At 36.2% G+C, this 20394-nt stretch overlaps 1 pseudogene; it reads left to right on the forward strand.

Moving 5' to 3' along the window:
- Nucleotides 1-20394, forward strand: part of LOC131035950 (mechanosensitive ion channel protein 3, chloroplastic-like) — a 75754-nt pseudogene that overhangs the window by 35452 nt on the left and 19908 nt on the right.

The raw sequence follows: 20394 nt of genomic DNA on the forward strand, positions 1-20394 counted from the left end.
CTTATCATTTGCATATTGTACGATTAGGTAAGTTATTGAAGCATATTGATGCATAATGCCCGTAGATTATATTAAATAATCAAATATTCCATATAATTCCATGCAGCATGCTTCAGCAGGTACAGAAATCTGCCATGGAGCACCAGAATACTCTAGAAACAAGAAATGTATGCTATCATCATTTGTTTTATTATTCTACAGTACATTTTAATCATTGCTGTTTCAGTTTTTCAGCATCAGTTTGTAATTTGAGTCAGAAATTTCTACATTTCTTTCCTTGCCAGACAAGATTGCTTAGTTTTTACATACATTTCTTTGCTTTTGCAGCTTGGATTTGAATTCACTACAAATGCTCTTTATACTGCAGTGGGGGTGGCTGTATTAGCCTTGTTTGTTCAGCTTCTGGGTTCTTCCATTCAGAAGGGGATCTTTGCTGGAGGGTTTGGAACAGTATTATTGACTCTAGTTGGTCGTGAGGTAAGTAATAAATTATTATTACTATTGTTTCCAGCCATCAGATGGGGATCCCACATCAGCTTACGTGTAGTATTAATAGTTTCCTCAATTGTCTGATCTTGTAATGTATTTTTTGAATTTCTGTTTATACCTGCCAACAATAGGACTACTTTGTTTTACTACATAAATAAGATATGCAGAGGTACATTTTTCTGCTGTTTTGCAGAGAAATATGTTGATATTAAATATGACTGAATGTGATCATTTCTTAATGTATTTTTTGGAGTCATTGGAAGTACCTAATAAATCATATTTATTTGCATTTTTTTAGTGGCCAAACCTGAAATGCAAAAAGAGTTATAAAATGATATACAAAGCAACCTATGTTACCCCGAGTTTCCAGGACACGGGGATGTGTTTCCATGCCCCCGATTTTTCAAGCCTATTTTAGGGATGGCTAAGGGATGACAAAGAGGATGACTATATAAAATATAGGAAAACTTAAAATATATAGGGAAATTTTAAATATTCATATGAAAGCATAGATAAAACATGCATATATACATTATATTCATATGAAAACATGTATAAAGCATGCATGTATACATTAGAGAACCTTAACATGTAAAATTTGTGTTCAATTGAGTCATTAACTCAAAATTTCAAACATTAATACTTAATTCAAAGTGCTTTCAGTTTTCATTGTCAATCTGCATGCAATATTAAAAAATAACATACAATTTATAAACTAATAACAAAATGCCCAAAGGCTGTACTACTGCCATATAGTTTCACTTTCAATTACGACGTAAAATCAAAATACAAAAAAAACCAAATTACATTGCTGCCATTGATCTGCATCTTCCAACACGGCATCAAAATTAGAGTCTTCCACTGAGTTATTGTCATTGTGATGGTCCACCTCATCCAATGGAATCACAATGAACCCCTTTGGTTTCACCTCCTCATTAACGTGGGCCACATCTTCAGGACCAATATCCCACTTAAAGTTGGAGTCTACCAATACTCTGAGCAAAGAAGCAAAAATCGGCAAAAAATCAAAATAGCTGGTAAAAATTGTGAAACTTGTAGAATGCCGTTTTTTCCCTCAAAAAACTCGTTATTTTTTATCGAATCGTTGCCCAATGATTTTGATCATTTTTCTTGACAAATTTTGACACTTTGCAGATTCAAACATAGTGCTTCTAGGTTGCGAATTGTGATTCCGGTAGGATTTAAGGATTTTGTCGTTGATTTCAAATTTTTTTTGTTTGACCTTTTGTGTCTTTGGCTTGTGAAAAACCCTTAATGACTCTTGAGCCGACTCTTCCACCTGCAGCCTGTGATTTGATAATGAAGCGGTCGGGATCTGCATATTTTGGTAAGTTTTTCTGGCAATATGATTTTTACCTTTTCTGCTAGGGTTTTTCATTGATTTTTTAATTATTTTTTAACTTTGATATTTAATATAACCATTATAATGTTCTATTTTTATAGTATACCTGATTATAACAAAATAATAATATATTAATATTATAATTGTATACTAATACTATAATAAAAAAAAAATTATTATATTATTATTATAGTATTAATATATTATTATATTAATATACTATTATTAGTACTTGCCGTAGGTAATACTATTGCATTCACTTAAGCCTAATTAATTAATTTTTTACACCAATCAAAAGTGATTATTATTTTCCTTTTCAAAATAAACCTGATTTTTATAAAATTGATATTTATATTTTAAACTAGAAATTATTTATCTACAACATGATTGGATGAAAAAAATTTGGGTTATAGGAGCAAATTTATAGGAATGTTAGATATTATAGGCTTTTTTTAAGATTTCTTTATATTTAAAAATTAAATGTTTATTTTAAATAACCTTTTTAATTTTTTATTGATAATCTTGTAAATAAAGTGATTTTTTTTTTATAAATATATATAAATTTTAATAATTTTTGAAAATTTAGGTAATAAAATCGATTAACTATTGTAAAGGGATTTGATTCACACTGATTTTAATTGAAACGAAATAAAAATTTTAATAAATAGTTAAAATATTTTCTTACAAGCATTACACAACAAATATTTTTATTAAAAAAATTAAACCCAAATATGTATCTTTTATAATTATAATTTTGTATATTTTTTATTGAAATCATTCTATTTTTTATCAATACTTTTTGAAAATCATAATTTTTTTAATCATTTTAATATATACAATATAATTTTATAACATCTAATCATAAAGTTAATTTTTTTTTATGTAGTTATTTTATTAATATTAATTATAATTAATATTACATAAATATAATTAAAAAATATATGATCTTAAACTAATAATTAAGTTCAAGATGATTATTGGACATGCGTAATAATGGGAGTTAAAATGGCTCTGCAAAAATTCAGTTCCACGAAAATTGGGTTGCAAAAAATCTCGACTACAAATTAGAATGGAACAAGACAGAAGAAATCTAATGTAATTGCCGAGCACTCTCTTGGGCTAACAGGACAACCCCAAAACTTCGCCCATTTCAACAAGGTAGGATCTGCAAACAGATTTGAGGCCTTAAAATCCTGCGCTACGGGGGTAAATTCCATTCCGATTTCTTTGAATCAAAGGTGCAAGGAGGTGGCTAGGGTTCCCAGGGGTTCTCCAATCAGCTTTGTGGCCTCAAAATCTCAAAGAATTAATCATGCTCCCACCACGGGAGTCTCTGGCTGGGAAAGGAATCATTGGAACCCTAGTGCGGCTCTTGGTACCCATCACAAGATAGGAATGGGGATGACCAATAGGCGGCCTCCACAAAAGTCTTCACCTCCAGGCAATTCTGTCGTCACTGGAGCGAATTTGACAAAATTAGGAGAAAAACTGATTAGGGTAGATCCCTTGGCAAAACCCCATATGAACCCTCCACGGGTTTACACCCAAAAAACAAAAGATGGAGATGCAGAGAGGAGCAACAAGCAAAAAGTTATCCCAAACGGGACCAAAAAACGATTATTATCAGCAATCAATACACATATAGCCTTTGGGAAGAATATATGAGACGGGGGTCGTTCGGAAAATGGTATGGATATGGCGTCTCCTCCTCAGATATAAGCCAGTGGCTAGTTTCGACCACCAAGGGACAGGTAAGTATCACAACCCTAGAGGATAATTTTCTGTTTATTCTCTACAATTCATTATAACTCAAGGAAAATTTACTCAATAGTCAAACTTGTTTCTTCAAAGGTTACTAGTTTTCGTTTTTTAAATGGAGGCAAAATTTCTCTCCTAAAATGTTTGAGAACTGCTTAGTTCCTAGATGGGTGGAATTGCAAAACCTCCCAGTTGAACTTCTTAATGAGCATTGCCTGATTAGAATAGGGGATTCATTGGGTGGTTTTGTAGGTTTTGAAAAAAATTATAGAAACTTTGCTACAGCCAGAATAATGGCTAAATTGCAAATAAAAGATGTAAGCTTGGAACCTATTAAAATAATAAATAACCATTCGATGTATGTGGTAAGACCAGAGATATATAAGGGCAGGATGGACCAAATTGATGTAATCTTACCTTGCCTAACCCTCCCCAGCCCTAAACATCACAATAAAAATCAAAAAATAACATCGGAGGAAACGATAAATGCCACCCTGAGCTTGACTAAAAGTGGTGAAGTTAGGGAAACACTTAGGGAGAGAAAAACTGCCAACACAGAATCAACAAACATAAATACAGAGAGCAACCCAGAAAAAAATCCACTTCCAAGAGAAACCCCAACCCTAGAATTGGAGGAAGGGGAAATAGATTGTAGCTCTGAGAATGCATCTGAAATCCCATCACTAATGGACCAAGACATTCCTATCCCTCCTATGGGTGACCAAACCCTCCTTAAATGGTGCATGGAGGCTCACTCCAGTGAGAATACAGATGTGGATTTTTATTTTGAAAATAGAACATAGCTCGGAAAAGGTTATCCAAACAGAGAACACACATGAAATCGGTGTCTCTGACTTACCACTCATCAGCCCCCTGTTAATCGATACAGAGGAAACGGAGGTTGAGTATGCCAGGAGAATCACCGAGGAGAATAAAATCATTTTGGAGTATGTGGGAAATTAAACAGTTAATGACTTGACTGATTCCTTTATAAATGAAGTAGCGGATGAGGAGGAACTGGCTTATCAGAAAATAATACTAATGTCAGGTCTACTTGAAGGGAAAATTTCAAAGGCTAAAATTTTAGAAGTCGAAGCCTCTATGGGTAATGGGGAAGAAGAGTTGGGCTTAGCCAAAACACTAGACATTATTGATTCCCCGGATTGTGCAAAAGAGGTAAAAAGAAGAGGTAGGAAATCAATAGTAGAACTCATTAGTAAAGCGGCCAAGGTTGAGGGCCAAACTACTTCAACCAATCTCTTTCATGCAGGAAAGGTGATGATCCTTCCCAGGGAGAAATGAAACTCTTTACATGGAATGTTAGGGGCGTGAATGCCCCTAACAAGCAACGTATCTTAAAACGCTGCATAACTAAATTTAACCCAGATATAATTATGATAGAAGAAACCAAATTAAGCAAAGATGAGTTAGAAATATTTGCCAAAAAACTGGGTATAAGGAGTTTGGAAGGCTCCCCAACCAATGGGGCTTCAGGAGGGTTAGCAATAATATGGGATCCTGGGATAGTGGTCTTTAACCTTCTTTATAAGACCCCAAACTGGCTATGTGGCAGGATTAGTAGCTCAAAGAGTAATTTAAACTTTTTTCTATTCAATATCTATGAACCTATTCAAAATAAAGACAAGAAGAAAATCTGGGATGAGATAGAACAATTCCTTACCTCTATCCCAGATCAATTATGTATCATTGGAGGTTACTTCAATGCCATTATTGACCCATCAGAAAAACGAGGGGCATTAAAAGAGTCAACTAGGCCACCATTGATCTTAGAGATTGGATATTCAACTGCAACCTCATGGAGATTAAAACAGAAACAAACTCGTTCACATGGAATAATAGAAGGAAAGGTTTTTGTAACATTGCAGAAAAGCTGGACAGATTCTTTATAAGAGGAAATCTTGCCAACATTTCAAATACTTTTGAAGCAAAAATCCTTCCTCTCTGTGGTTCTGACCATTTCCCGGTCCAACTTTTCATCTCTGAATCCATCCCTTCCTCTGAAAGTCCTTATAGATTTGAATTAATGTGGTTAAGAGATGAAAACATTTTAAAATTAATAGAAAAATGGTGGACGGAACTTAGAGTTATAGGGGCTCTAAACCCTTCAAATTAATCACTAAATTAAAATCAGTTAAACAAAATCTAATAGCCTGGAATAGAAATCAGTTCGGGAACCTCTTTAAGAAAAAAACTGAAATAGAGGTAGCACTAAATGAAGTGAATGAAGAGGTCATTAGGTTTGGGATGGATAATAACCTCTACATGAAGGAAAAATCCTTATTAACAGAATATGAGGAAACCTTGGCCAGAGAAGAAATCTTTTGGAAGCAAAAGTCCAGAGAAAATTGGTTGGAGTCTGGTGATAAAAACATCAAGTTCTTCCATAACATCACTAAGCAGAGGAGACTAGTTGATAGAATTACTAAAATTAAAACCAAGTCTGGGGCTCCCAGCTACAACCTGGAGGTCATAGGTGCAGAAGCAATTGAATACTTTATGAACATCTTTAACAATCAGGATGGCTCTAGATTACCCTTGCAGAATGAAGTACTCAAGAGCATTCCAAAGATAATAAATAAGGATCATAATCAGTTATTAAATGCTAAATTCTCTTAGATAGAAATTGAGAAAGCCCTTTTCCAAATGAATCCAGACAAGGCCCCTGGGCCAGATGGATTCCCAACCGCCTTTTTCTAGAAATGCTGGCACTTCATCGGGGATGAAGTTACAGAGGCATTAGAAGGAATCAAGAATTCAGGGAAGATTGTAATGTCCCAACTTCGCAAATCTAAGAAAACACGTAAACAATGAATTTTAATGTTTGATTAATTCATCTAGGGTGTAATTTAGTCAAAATTTCATTTGAGTTCATTTGTTATCAATAAGTCAATTCCATATTTAATTCCTAGTGGGATAAAAAGGATAAGCTACATTAGGATGCCCGTAGCGCTTATCAGGCCCAAGGGCGGAACACTCCCCCTTGGCCCTACTGTCAGAAGCCCTTTGTCAACTGCAGTGGGTGGCCTACCTGGCAGAGGCCTAGTTCCTGCTATCCCTGTTGCCTAATTCCTCATCTACCCCACTAGGTTTGGATATGCAATTGCTTTATTCATAATTTTGGTAGTAACGCATATCATACCTATTAGTCCTTAATTGCATAATGTTGTTTATTCCTTAATCAGGAGTTGTAGTTTATTAATCAATTTATTTATTAACTTATTTATTAACTTGTTTATTCATGAAAATTTATTCACACTTGCACAACCATATATATATATATATATACTTTTGATCTTTATTATATTAGCCTCCTAACATTTTTATACCATTCATATACTATATACTGAATTAATGAAACTATATACATTGGTTTAGCATTTAACTTTCTATCTTTCCTGCCTAGGTTTCCTTATTTATTACTGCAAAATGAACATTATCGGGTCATAGTTCTTACCTGGTCCCTTCGCTATTATCCTGCGCTAACTCCTCGTATTCTGTTCGCTCGTCCTCTGTGCGTCTGCGTCCGTGTGCCTTTTTCTCTCTCTTGTCCACGACTTACCCTTTAATACTTGGGGGGGGGGTTGAGGCGGACTTGTCAAGGGTCGCGACGGCTGAGGAGGGAGTAAACACGGTGACTGTTGGAGTCACCGTTTCCGCCCGAGATCCCTTGCGGCGCCTCCACGATTAAACGCACCGTAACACCTACGTTTTGCTGGGGGTAAGTTTTTAATCGTTTAATTGTGTATTGGTTATTATTAAAAAGGGTCCCCTTCAATTGAAGTGTGAGATTATAAAGTCTCTCTTTTTTTCTTAACAAAGTTTATAATGTATTAAGTCCCCTTTATTTTATTGTAGATTTATATTTTGATTTATTACATGCATCCATAAATAATAATAATAATAATAATTATATATTAATTAATAATGCATTATAGTTTTATATTTATTTAGTATACATCATTAATTAATTATATATTCATTTAACATTATGGTAAAAGCTAAATCAAGAGTTAAACATGATTTTTTCATTAATATAAAACAAGGAGTCATTTCCGATTAATTAAAAATGTTATCTTTTATAATTACAAAAATGTGGGGTTATGACAGTCCTCCCCACTCAAATTTGCTTGTCCTCAAGCAATCTGGGATTAAGATGATTAATGGTCTCATCTCCCTCCCATGTGGCATCTTCCTTTGGAAGGTTCTTCCATTGGACTAAATACTCCGTTATGGTTCTCCTCCTTAATTTCCTTTCTCGCTTGTCAAGGATGAGCTCAAGTTCCAAAATCAACTTCCCTTCATTATCAATTGGGGGTAGCTCGGTACAAGGGGAAATGTGTAAACCCAAAACCTTTTTTAGTCGGGATACATGAAATACATTGTGTATTTTACTGTGATCTGGTAGCTCCAATTCATAGGCTACTTCACCTATCCTTCTCAAAATTTTATAAGGACCATAGAATCGTGGCTTCAATTTTTCAGCTCCACTGATTTTAATGGATGACTGCTTATAGGGTTGGAGCCTCAAAAATACCAAGTCTCCTACTTCAAAAGATCTTTCAATCCTTTTTTTGTCCACATAAAGTTTTTGTTGGTTCTGTGCTTGGTGAAGATTATCTTTAAGGGCATTCATGATATCTGTGTTTTGCCTGAGGAAATCTGTTGCACCTGGTACATGACTTTCCGATCGGATGAGATCCCCAAAGGATGTTGCTTCATACTCGTAGAGGGCTTTAAAGGGACTCATTCGAATTGACATATGATGTGTTGTGTTGTAACAATACTCTCCAAGATGTAGCCATTTCACCCAAGCATTCTGCTGACCTGAAACATAATTCCTTAGATAACCTTCTATCCATTTGTTTATGATTTCCGTTTGTCCATCGGGGTGTGGATGATAACTGGTACTTGGTGTTAGCTCTGTCCTTGCTAGTTTGAATAGTTCTTGCCAAAATATGCTAAGAAACCGTCTATCTCTGTCACTCACAATATTCTTGGGTAAACCATGTAACTTGAAGATTTCTTTAAAGAAGATGTCGGCTACGTGTGATGCTCCGAAACTTGAAGGAATGGCCATAAAATGTGCATATTTTGTTAATCTGTCTACTTCTACAAATATGCAATCTTTATTCTGAATTTTTGGGAGTCCTGTTATGAAGTCCATGGATATACTCTCCCATTTTTGATTTGGGATGGGTAGTGGTTGGAGTAATCCTGAGGGAAAAGTGTGTTCTTCTTTATTTCTTTGACACACCATGCATTCTTGGGTGTGCCTCAGTACATCTTCCTTCAGCCCCTTCCATGAAAATCTTTCTCTGATCTGTTTGTAGGTCTTATAATACCCTTGATGTCCTGCTAAAGGAAGGTCATGATAAGTCCTTATAATGTCTTCTTTCATATTTGACCCTGATGGAACATAGATTTTGTTTTTGTAGAGGATGAGGTCATCAATTACCCGGTAATTCTCATCTGTTTCTTTCCCCTCTAGAATGCTGCTAGAGAATTTGTCTTTGGCATAATCGGTACTTAGAGCTGCCTTCCAATCTATAGATAGGACTGATAAAGACCCCAAGTAGGGTTTCCTTGAGAGGGCATCGACCACAACATTATATTTCCCTTTCATATATTCTATGTCAAAATTATATGCCTGAAGTTTACTCACCCATTTCTGTTGTCTATCATTCAAATCTTTTTGATTGAGAAAGAACTTCAAGCTATTATGATCAGTTTTAACTATAAACTTCCCACAGATCAGGTATTGTTTGAACTTCTCTATTGCATGCATAATAGCTAGCATTTCTTTATCATAAACTGAATAGGCTCTTTCTGTGTCTCGAAGTTTCCTGCTTTCAAAGGCTATGGGATGTTTCTTTTGCATTAAGACAGCTCCGATGCCTTCTCCTGAGGCATCACAATAAAGCTCAAAAGGTGCTGAAAAATCCGGAATTGCTAAGACGGGGCAAGAACTCATTACTTCTTTAAGTTTTTCAAATGCGGATTGGGCTTCATCTGACCATAAGAATGCTCCTTTCTGAGTTAAATTTGTTAAGGGAGAAGTTAGCTTCGAAAATCCTTTAACAAATCTTCTATAGTAGCTGCATAAACCTAGGAAACCTCTGAGATGAGTGAGGGTTCGGGGTTTTGGCCAATTTTTGATGGCTTCAATTTTTTCTTCATCCACCTTAACTCCATGGGCACTGATCTTATGACCTAGATACAAAATTTCTTCCATCCCAAACTCACATTTTGACATTTTGGCAAAAAGAGAATGTTGTTCAAGTAGGCCCAATATTTCATCTATATGTCTTAAGTGTGCTTCCCAAGTTTTGCTGTAAATCAATATGTCATCAAAAAATACTAACAGGAACTTCCTTAACTGTCCCCTGAAGATGTGGTTCATGCATGACTGGAAGGTGGCAGGGGCATTTGTAAGGCCAAATGGAAGGACCAAAAACTCAAAGTGACCATAGTGGCATCGGAAAGCTGTTTTGGGAACATCTTCCTTCCTCAATCTTATCTGGTGGTATCCCGATCTCAAATCTATTTTTGAAAAGTATACTGCTCCATGTAATTCATCTATAAGTTCGTCCACCCTAGGGATGGGGTATCGGTTTTTTATAGTCTTCTTATTGAGTGCTCTATAATCAATGCACATCCGCATGGTCCCATCCTTCTTTTTTACCAGTACAACGGAGGAGGCGAAAGGACTGGAGCTAGGTTGAATGTGTCCCATTTCTAGAAGCTCTTTGATAGCTTTCTCAATTTCTTCCTTATAGCCCCTTGGGTGGCGATAAGGGGTGGAGATCACTGGTTTGGCACCTTCTTCAAGTTCAATAGTGTGTTCAAATCCTCTCTTGGGTGGCAGTCCTTTTGGGATGTCTTCAAACACCCTTTTATGTTTTCTAATAATGGGTTTAATATCAACACGAATGGCTTCCCCTTGGTTTGAATTTTGGTCTAGTATCATGCATTGGGCAGCCCACTCCCCTTGACTATGTCTAAAAATCCTTTCCATTCTTTTGGAGGTTACCATTCTGGTTGTGCCATCATGCAACCCTTTGATTAACACTTCCTATCCATTTTGAGTGAAACATAGTTCCAATTTGGGGTGATCGAGATAGAATCTTCCCAAGGAATGTATCCAAGGAATTCCTAGGATTACATCTGAATCCCCTAACTCGACCACATAGAAATCTTCTTTGGTAGGGTATTTCCCTAATGTTATGCTCAATTGAAGGATTTTTTGGTTACATGAGGAAGTGGATCCATCGGCAAGGGCTACTTGGAAACCCTTAAATTCTTGTGTTGTCAGCTTCAATCTCTTAACTAAGCTTTTATCAATAAAGTTGTGGGTAGCCCCGCTATCCAGTAGTGCAATTACTCTTTGCCCTTTGATCGCACTTTTGATTCTAAAGGGATGGTGTTTTGAGGCTACGGAAATTGCTGCTAATGATACTTGCACCTCTTCGGTAATTTTTTCTCTTTTGCTTGGGGGTTCATTGAGTTCTTCTTCTTCATCACTAGATAAGGCTTCCAAGTTGTGGGCTTGGCTCTTCCTCCCACATATGTGACCCGGTTGCCACTTTTCTTTGCACTTAAAGCATAGATTTTTTTTCTTAAGCATATCTCTTTCATTTCCCTCTTTGCAACTGTGACCATATTCCCATTTCTTATGACAATGGTAACATACGTTCTTTCTCTTAAGCTCTTCCCTTTCTTTAAAGGTGTTTCCCTTCCTAGGCCATTCTTTAGTATGTGTATTTTTAGTGAATGTTTTGGAGGGTTTCTCCCAAGTTGAAGTGTCTTCTAGGCCCAAAGCTTTATCTATGGTATTGTCTAGGGTAGGGGGTTTTAATGCTCTCATCAATCCTTTAATGGAGTCTTTGAGTCCCTCCACAAAAAGATAGGTGAGCCTGTCCTCATCCACTCCTGAGACCCTTACGGAAATTTTTTGAAATTCAGTGATGTATTCCTCCACTGTTCCCCTTTGTCTTAAGAGGGTTAATTCTTTGAAATCTTTTTGTGGGTGTTTCCTCCCAAATCTCTTAATGAGTTTTTGAGTGAACTCGTCATATGTTGTTATACCATCATGACCTTGTGTGAGGGTGCCATGATACCACCACTCATGGGCTAAACCTTCTAGGTGTAAAATGGCAAATTGGACTGCATCATCTTCTGTCATGGGGCTGAGATTTAAATATGTATTAAGTTTTTGTATCCATGCTTGGGCTGATATTTTTCCGGAGCCATCAAAGTTAGGTATTGATAGTTTATTTACCTTGTCTTTTAGATCCCTGCTGAATGGTTTTCTCCTAGGGGTCTCATTTTTCTTTGCTTCACAAAACTCCCTAAAAGATACAATCTCTCTTACTTCTGGCCCTAATCTAGCATAGGCCATGGCCATTTCTTCTGTGTTATTCATGGAGGAGTTATTTGTTTCTTCCCTATTATTTCCCTCTCTAGGTAGGAAATTGGGTTTTTGTATCCTGGAGCTGGAAGATGTGTTATGAGTGTTTTCAGAATGATTAGAGTTTTCTTCTCTGCCATTGGAATGATTTCTAAGAGTGTTCATGGTGGTATTCATATCTTGTAAGGCTTGAAGCAAAGCCTGACTTGTTTTTTCATTTTGCTCTATTAGAGCTTGAGTTTTTCTATCATTGTTTTCCATGAATGTTCTAAGTTCATTTTCCAATGGTTCACCCATGTGGTTACTACTTCCTCTGGTTCTCCTTTGATAAGTTTGCATTAACAACCCTTAACAGGATGGCAGAATCAGGCTCTGATACCAATTGTAATGTCCCAACTTCGCAAATCTAAGAAAACACATAAACAATGAATTTTAATGTTTGATTAATTCATCTAGGGTGTAATTTAGTCAAAATTTCATTTGAGTTCATTTGTTATCAATAAGTCAATTCCATATTTAATTCCTAGTGGGATAAAAAGGATAAGCTACCTTAGGATGCCTGTAGCGCTTATCAGGCCCAAGGGCGGAACACTCCCCCTTGGCCCTACTGTCAGAAGCCCTTTGTCAACTGCAGTGGGTGGCCTACCTGGCAGAGGCCTAGTTCCTGCTATCCTTGTTGCCTAATTCCTCATCTACCCCACTAGGTTTGGATATGCAATTGCTTTATTCATAATTTTGGTAGTAATGCATATCATACCTATTAGTCCTTAATTGCATAATGTTGTTTATTCCTTAATCAGGAGTTGTAGTTTATTAATCAATTTATTTATTAACTTATTTATTAACTTGTTTATTCATGAAAATTTATTCACACTTGCACAACCATATATATATATACTTTTGATCTTTATTATATTAGCCTCTAACATTTTTATACCATTCATATGCTATATACTGAATTAATGAAACTATATACATTGGTTTAGTATTTAACTTTCTATCTTTCCTGCCTAGGTTTCCTTATTTATTACTGCAAAATGAACATTATCGGGTCATAGTTCTTACTTGGTCCCTTCGCTATTATCCTGCGCTAACTCCTCGTATTCTGTTCGCTCGTCCTCTGTGCGTCTGCGTCCATGTGCCTTTTTCTCTCTCTTGTCCACGACTTACCCTTTAATACCTGCCGGGGGGGGGGGGGGGGGGGGGGGGTGTTGAGGCGGACCTGTCAAGGGTCGCGACGGCTGAGGAGGGAGTAAACACGGTGACTGTTGGAGTCACCGTTTCCACCCGAGATCCCTTGCGGCGCCTCCACGATTAAACGCACCGTAACACCTACGTTTTGCTGGGGGTAAGTTTTTAATCGCTTAATTGTGTATTGGTTATTATTAAAAAGGGTCCCCTTCAATTGAAGCGTGAGATTATAAAGTCTCTCTTTTTTTCTTAACAAAGTTTATAATGTATTAAGTCCCCTTTATTTTATTGTAGATTTATATTTTGATTTATTACATGCATCCATAAATAATAATAATAATAATAATAATAATTATATATTAATTATTTAGTATACATCATTAATTAATTATATATTCATTTAACATTATGGTAAAGCTAAATCAAGAGGTAAACATGATTATTTCATTAATATAAAACAAGGAGTCATTTCCGATTAATTAAAAATGTTATCTTTTATAATTACAAAAATGTGGGGTAAGGAATTAAATAACACATTCATAGCCTTGATACCAAAACTGAGAGTTTTGAAGAATTCAGACCTATTGCTCTATGTAACACATTATACAAGCTTCTCACTAAAACCATAGCAAACAGACTTCACAATCTGCTCCCCTTGGTAATTAGTGAGGAACAGACAGGTTTTGTTCCAGGTTGCTCAATCTATGATGGAATCATTATTGCCCAAGAAGCGATAGATACAGTTCAAAACAATAAACACCCAAGTATGCTCATCAAACTAGACATAAAAAAAGCCTATGATAAGGTTGACTGGCACTTCTTATGCAAATGCCTTGAAGCTTTTGGCTTTGCTAAACAATGGATCAATCTTATATATGAATGTATATCAACACCAAAAATGTCAATCCTCATTAATGGGGCCCCAGTTGGTTTCTTCAATACCTCCAGGGGACTAAGGCAAGGAGATCCGATCTCTCCCTTCCTCTTTATATTGATGGCTGAGTCCCTTGGAAGACTATTGAATACTGCAAGAGATCAATCATCTATTCAGGGAATTCACATTACTAATGGCTTGGAAGCAACCGCACATGAACAATTTGTGGACGACACTATGCTCTTCGGACAAAGTAGTGTTCAAGAAGCCAATGCCATTAAACAAATTCTTCAAACCTATTCAATGGTGTCAGGACAAGAAATCAATACCTCAAAATCAAACATTTTCTTCTTCAACACTGAAGAGAAACTAGCAGACAAGATTTGTAAAATCTTAAAATTTAATAAAGGCATAATGCCATGCAAATACTTGGGCATTCCCCTGGACAAAGGGTGTAGATCTTCAAATCTGTGGGATCAAATCATAGCAAAAATAAAAAATAGAATCAGCGCATGGAGCGGGAAATGGCTATCATCAGCTGGCAAGGCTACGATGATAAAATCAGTATTATCGGCTATGCCCATTTACCAACTCTCGTGTATAGACCTCCCTTTAGCAAAAAAGAGTGAAATTAATAAACACATTAGAACCTTTTTCTGGTAGGGAGCTAGTGAGAAATACATAAAGCCTCTGATGGCCTGGGATAAAATCTGCAAACCTAAAGAGAAAGGGGGCTTGGGGATAAAAGATATGATACTACAAAGCAGAGCACTTGGGGCTAAATTGGTATGGAGAATGCATAACAACCCCCATTTAAAATGGGCCAGGATCCTATATAACAAATATCTCCATAACACCGATCCAACAAGCATCTTTAGTATATGGAATTTCACCATCCAAGGGATCCAGAATATGGAATTTCATGATGGATTGCATGGAATTAGTATCAAAAAAACTAATGTGGAATCTAGGTAATGGCAAGAAAGCACTATTCTGGTCAGACTCCTGGGGAGGTTACCCTGCACTAGGCAAAAATAACAAATTTGACACTTCTAGGGTTATCCTGGAAAGACTATGGGGAGATGAGGTTGCTGATTATATTGAGGAATTTACAGTGGAGGGTATTAAAGTGTGGAGGTGGAAACAAATTGATAATTTGGAACTTCCAGCCCATGAAGTAAGTGAATTGGAAAAAGTACTGCTGCCCAAGAAAATCTCTTTGGGTAAGGATGAGGATGGAGTAATTTGGGCAGACTAAGAGTGGCAGGTATAGCACAAAAGAAGGCTACAACATTCTTATTGAACAAGGGCATAATACTGCTAAAGACATTCCATTAAGACTTTGCTGGGACAAGAGATGCCTCCCCAAAGCAGGGCTATATGCTTGGCTTGCATTACATAACAAAGTTCTAACTGCTGACTTATTCAGAAAAATGGGTTATGAAGGCCCAAGCAGATGCCCACTATGCGAGAAGGCCGAGGAATCAATCAATCATCTCTTACTTACCTGTGAATACTCTCATAATTGTTGGAGTTGGCTTAGGAAACAACTGAATTGGTACTCCCCCATCCCAGACTTAGTCATAGCCATGTTTCAGGCATGGCCCATCATGAACAAAGGAAGCATTTATGATGGACTTTGGGTGGCCGCTCCCTCAATGCTTGTTTGGGAGTTTTGGAAAGAAAGAAATAGGAGAATATTCAGAGAGGACAAGTTGGAATGGCAGCAACTCACTAACAAGGTTGAGGCGGCCATTATAGAGTTTATTAACAGTCACTCTATGAAAAACCATAAAAATTTGGAAATGTCAGAGTGGGATGATAAAATGAGATTAAAATGGATCGGCCTAAAGATTCCACCGTTTGTTGGGGACGGTCCTATTAGAGCTATTCATAAGCGCAGAGACTGCAAGTGGATGCCCCCAGTCGGGGGATGGGTTAAACTCAATTTCGATGGAGCATCTAGAGGCAATCTAGGCGTGGCAGGCATTGGTTGCAGCATACATAACTCAAAAGGAGAAGAAATAGCAACTTTAGCTCATCCTTTGGGACTCAACACAAATAATGAAGCTGAACTCAGAGCTCTTGAGGAAGGAGTCAAATTATGTAAAATCTTGAAAGTTAACAAAATCAACATAGAAGGAGACTCTGCCATCATCATCAACGCCCTCCGGAAAGGGGTCATGCCCAATTGGAAACTCAATTCAATCCTTCAAAACATTCTTAGTTGGGTCCAATCCTTTGACGGAATAACCTTCAATCACATATATAGGGAAGGTAACTCCAGGGCGAACCATCTTGCAAACCAAGGTGCTGATGATAAATCAAGTATCTACATAAAGCTTGGTTACTCACTTCTAAATTGATCCCTCAACGATCAATAGTAGCAAGGGATGACTAATAGAACCAAAAAACTGCTATAAAATCTACGAAGTAATCACTTTAATTAAAAGAAAATCATAATCCTTAACTAAAAACCCCGTAGTTAAGCAATCACGAGGTCCCTCTACACATAACACCTAGATAGCATATAAACTCAATATATGTAATGATATTCATTAATGGATAATAATCATTTCCCCACGAAAGTAAAATTCCGAGGATATTGAGGTGCGATTTAATCACCTTACCGACCTCACATCACATGAAATAAAAAACCGATCTTATCATCATTCTACCAAGACATGGGAAGGTGTACTAATATGATCACTTTTATGGGCTAACGGGAAAGATTTGTCTAAATCATAATTACGATTGTCCTCAAAAGCGAGTCTATTATTTATGACGGTATCTAGAAACTTCACCTCTATCTTAATAAAGATAGACATTGCTATATTTACTTACGATAGACACTCGCTAAAATAATTCCCTCTGTTATCAGCCTTTGAAACTAAAGCCATGGATACCTCGGTAAGATTGAAAAGCCTAAAAAGACAAATGGCCTTCATTGGAGAAATCTCAAGGGATAGGTTGAAAAGGATCATCAAATTTCCTGATGCGGTAGAACGCATCCTTGGCGAGGAATTTTTAAATAATGAAGACAAAACCAGAGCCAACAATGACATTGCAGCCATGTTTTTAGCGGTCACGATGTTTATCGAAAAAGATATGGACATTACAACGAGCCTATGCAGGGCAATATTCAAGGCCTCTATTCTGGTTGAATTAGATAGGGTCATGGTCAATATCAACGATGAGATGACCATCCCCAGGCCCTCACACTATGACATTCTGATTTTAAACAACAATCCGGTTCCTAGAAAGCCGATAATGGTTATTGAAGACCATGAGGCCTTCAATGCAAGGAGGGAAGAGATACAAAGAAGCATTGAATTTCTCCTCAATCTGTTCCACCTTCGTGCGTTGAAGAAGGCATCATGGTTTGAAGACTACCTCAAGATTCAGGGTATCGAGCTCGAAGGGGAACTTGACTCCCTGGAATCTTCAGAAGAAAGTTGATATCTTAGGCAAGCCCTCTTTCTTATGCAGTTTTTTGGGTTATACACTGTATAGATAGGGCTTATGGTTAATGCAGCATAGTTTATAATCTCTCTTTATATTAAATAGAGGCATAGTATAGCTAGAAGGAGATCCTCCCAATAGATTGTTATATATAAGATACATATGCAATCAAATGAAAATACAACAATGCTGGATAACTCTGAATTAAAGTATAGTTAAATATAAGGATATATAGCATTGTTGAAGTTTTATACAGTTGTGGCAAATGTATTTGCCCTGATTAAAGGCAGGAATGGCGCATATGGCAAAGCGCTACCCTTATTTCTGATATCTGGTTTAGGTTTAAATTTGCTAACCCTCTCTATGGAAATAAATTTGGCATTAAAATTTCAATACTTAACAATAGAGTACTTCAAAAGCAAGAGCAGCTCCTGAGAACTATCTGCAAGGAATTAATGAGTAATGTGGGGCACCCAGAACAGGTAAGCTAATGCATAACACTTACCGGCGGAGCACCCCGCATACACTAGCTTACTTAGAAAATATATATATATATGTGTGTGTGTGTGTGTGTGTGGATAAACACACACACATATATATAAAGATATAAATATGTATATATATTTTAGTATGTTTAGGCATATAAATAATAATAGAATTTATCTTATTCATAACTCTCTGTGTTGTCATAATGCAATTTGTTCTCTTGTCGTGATTGGCTTTAGGCACTCCGTGGCCTTAATGAATAATCTGATCTAGTGGTAACCTATCAAGGCTGGTTGCTCCCCTCACGGTCATTAACAATATGGGAAATGCACTGATAAGAAGGATAGCACAAGAGATTATAAGATAATACTAAAATCTAGGCACTAAATAATCATCATTCAAAAATATGCATACTTGTTAGGAAATTGCCAAAACAGGGCAAGTCGGAACCCTATTTTCAGCTACCTGAGATCTACAGGGCCAGATTCCCTATCAAAGTCGGGGTTGTGTCATTTAGAGACTAGGAAATAGGACAGGTATACTCCATGCAGGATATGGCCTGTTGAAAGGCTCGGGGTGGCTATTACATTAACTCTTATTATTGCATACGAATGTTGCTTGCTGTTAATAAGGCAAATCAGTTTGGAAGGTTCTGTGTTCCCTCTACTATAAAGCACTATCTGAAAGCAAGTTAGCTTAATTGTGTTTATTTCCTTTAAAATTTCTATGTTAAAGGGAAGATATGAGGTCCTTTTATCCTGAAGTCAACGCAAAATGGAGATATCCTGATGGATTGATTTCAGGATACAAGACTCTGTATCCTCCCCTCTGTTTTTGATATCGACTTTGAGCAGTTGGCTGGGAAGGAAGGAGACAAATTTATGACTGACCTATTTATGTTAGGTAATGCATTTCGTAGCAATGTTTGAACTGGCTTCACTGGTTTTTATTTGTGAGATAAGGATGTTTTATCCTTTCACATTGAACATATATTTGATAATAGAATTACATATTCCGAGGATGTCAATTAGGATTTAGTTTTAACAATTGCATTCGATAGAAGGATATGTGTTTGGTGCTTTGGTTTTTTTATATGTGCAGGAGGTTTCAGGAAAATGAGAAAATACATGAGGATCCATTCGCTCCTGGAAGATTGGAAAAGAAAGCAAGCACCGAGGCACCACCCAGAAGATAAATAATTAATTCCGCAACAACAGCACAGAGGAAAGATTTAACACAATAGGTATTGTGTATTTGTAAACTGGCTGGCCAAGCCTAATTGTAAATCAGCAAAATGACAATTAAGTTAAAGTCATATGCTAGGAAGAAATTCCTTGGGTGAGACTGGAGGTTTTCTTACCTCGGTTCTTTCCTACCAATGCCCACACTGAACCGAGGTGTAACTTTTTAAATTCAATAAAATAATTGCGGCTACGGCCTATTACCTATCAAAAAAAATAAAAAAAATAATTAAGTTCAAGATAAATATTATTATAATTATACAAAATTTATAATTAAATTAGCATTATATTCTTAAGAAAAATGTATACTTTCACTATAGTGTTTATATTATATTATAATTATTAATATTATTTTATTGAAATGAGAGTGATAGTTAATATTACAAAAATATAATTAAAATAATATAATTCAAAAAACAAAATCAGCAAATTACTACTATAAGGGGTAGCTCCCTTCCATTACTTAAAAAAATATTACATATTTGAAGATAGAGGAAATGGATCGAATCAAAGATTCATACTTCCAACATCCACAATGAAGTACCTTCGAGCAACATACATGCAAACCAAAATCTAAACAAAAACACAAACATGCATGCCATAAAACCTACTCCATTGCACACCTTAAACCAAGATTCTTATGTAAGTAACATGGCTCTTAGAAGCACACAAAAGAAGCTATGATTTATTAGAGATTCAAGATGATAGCAAAGAAACATGAAAATGAGTAAATGCCAAAAAGCAAGATAAGATATAAAAAATGGGAGAGGGGCTCTTCTTTTATAAGCATTCTCCGGGTGGATCCAGACTGTGGGATGAATATGGGATAAAGAATAGGATTTTAGAATTTGATCCCACATGTGTGAGGTGGATGCAAATGGGTAAAGGAGAAAGCATAAATGAATAAACTAATGCTTATGCATATGTTTATGAAAATGGATGAATAATATTAAATACATAGATGATAGATGATAGATGATAAGTGATAATGATATTAATAAATGATAAATGATAGAATATTAATATTATTAAACAGATAAATGATAATATAGATATTCATGATATATATATATATATATATTAATGGTGGATAATATTGATG

Source organism: Cryptomeria japonica, chromosome 3 (genome assembly GCF_030272615.1).
Source record: "Cryptomeria japonica chromosome 3, Sugi_1.0, whole genome shotgun sequence".
NCBI lineage: Eukaryota > Viridiplantae > Streptophyta > Pinopsida > Cupressales > Cupressaceae > Cryptomeria > Cryptomeria japonica.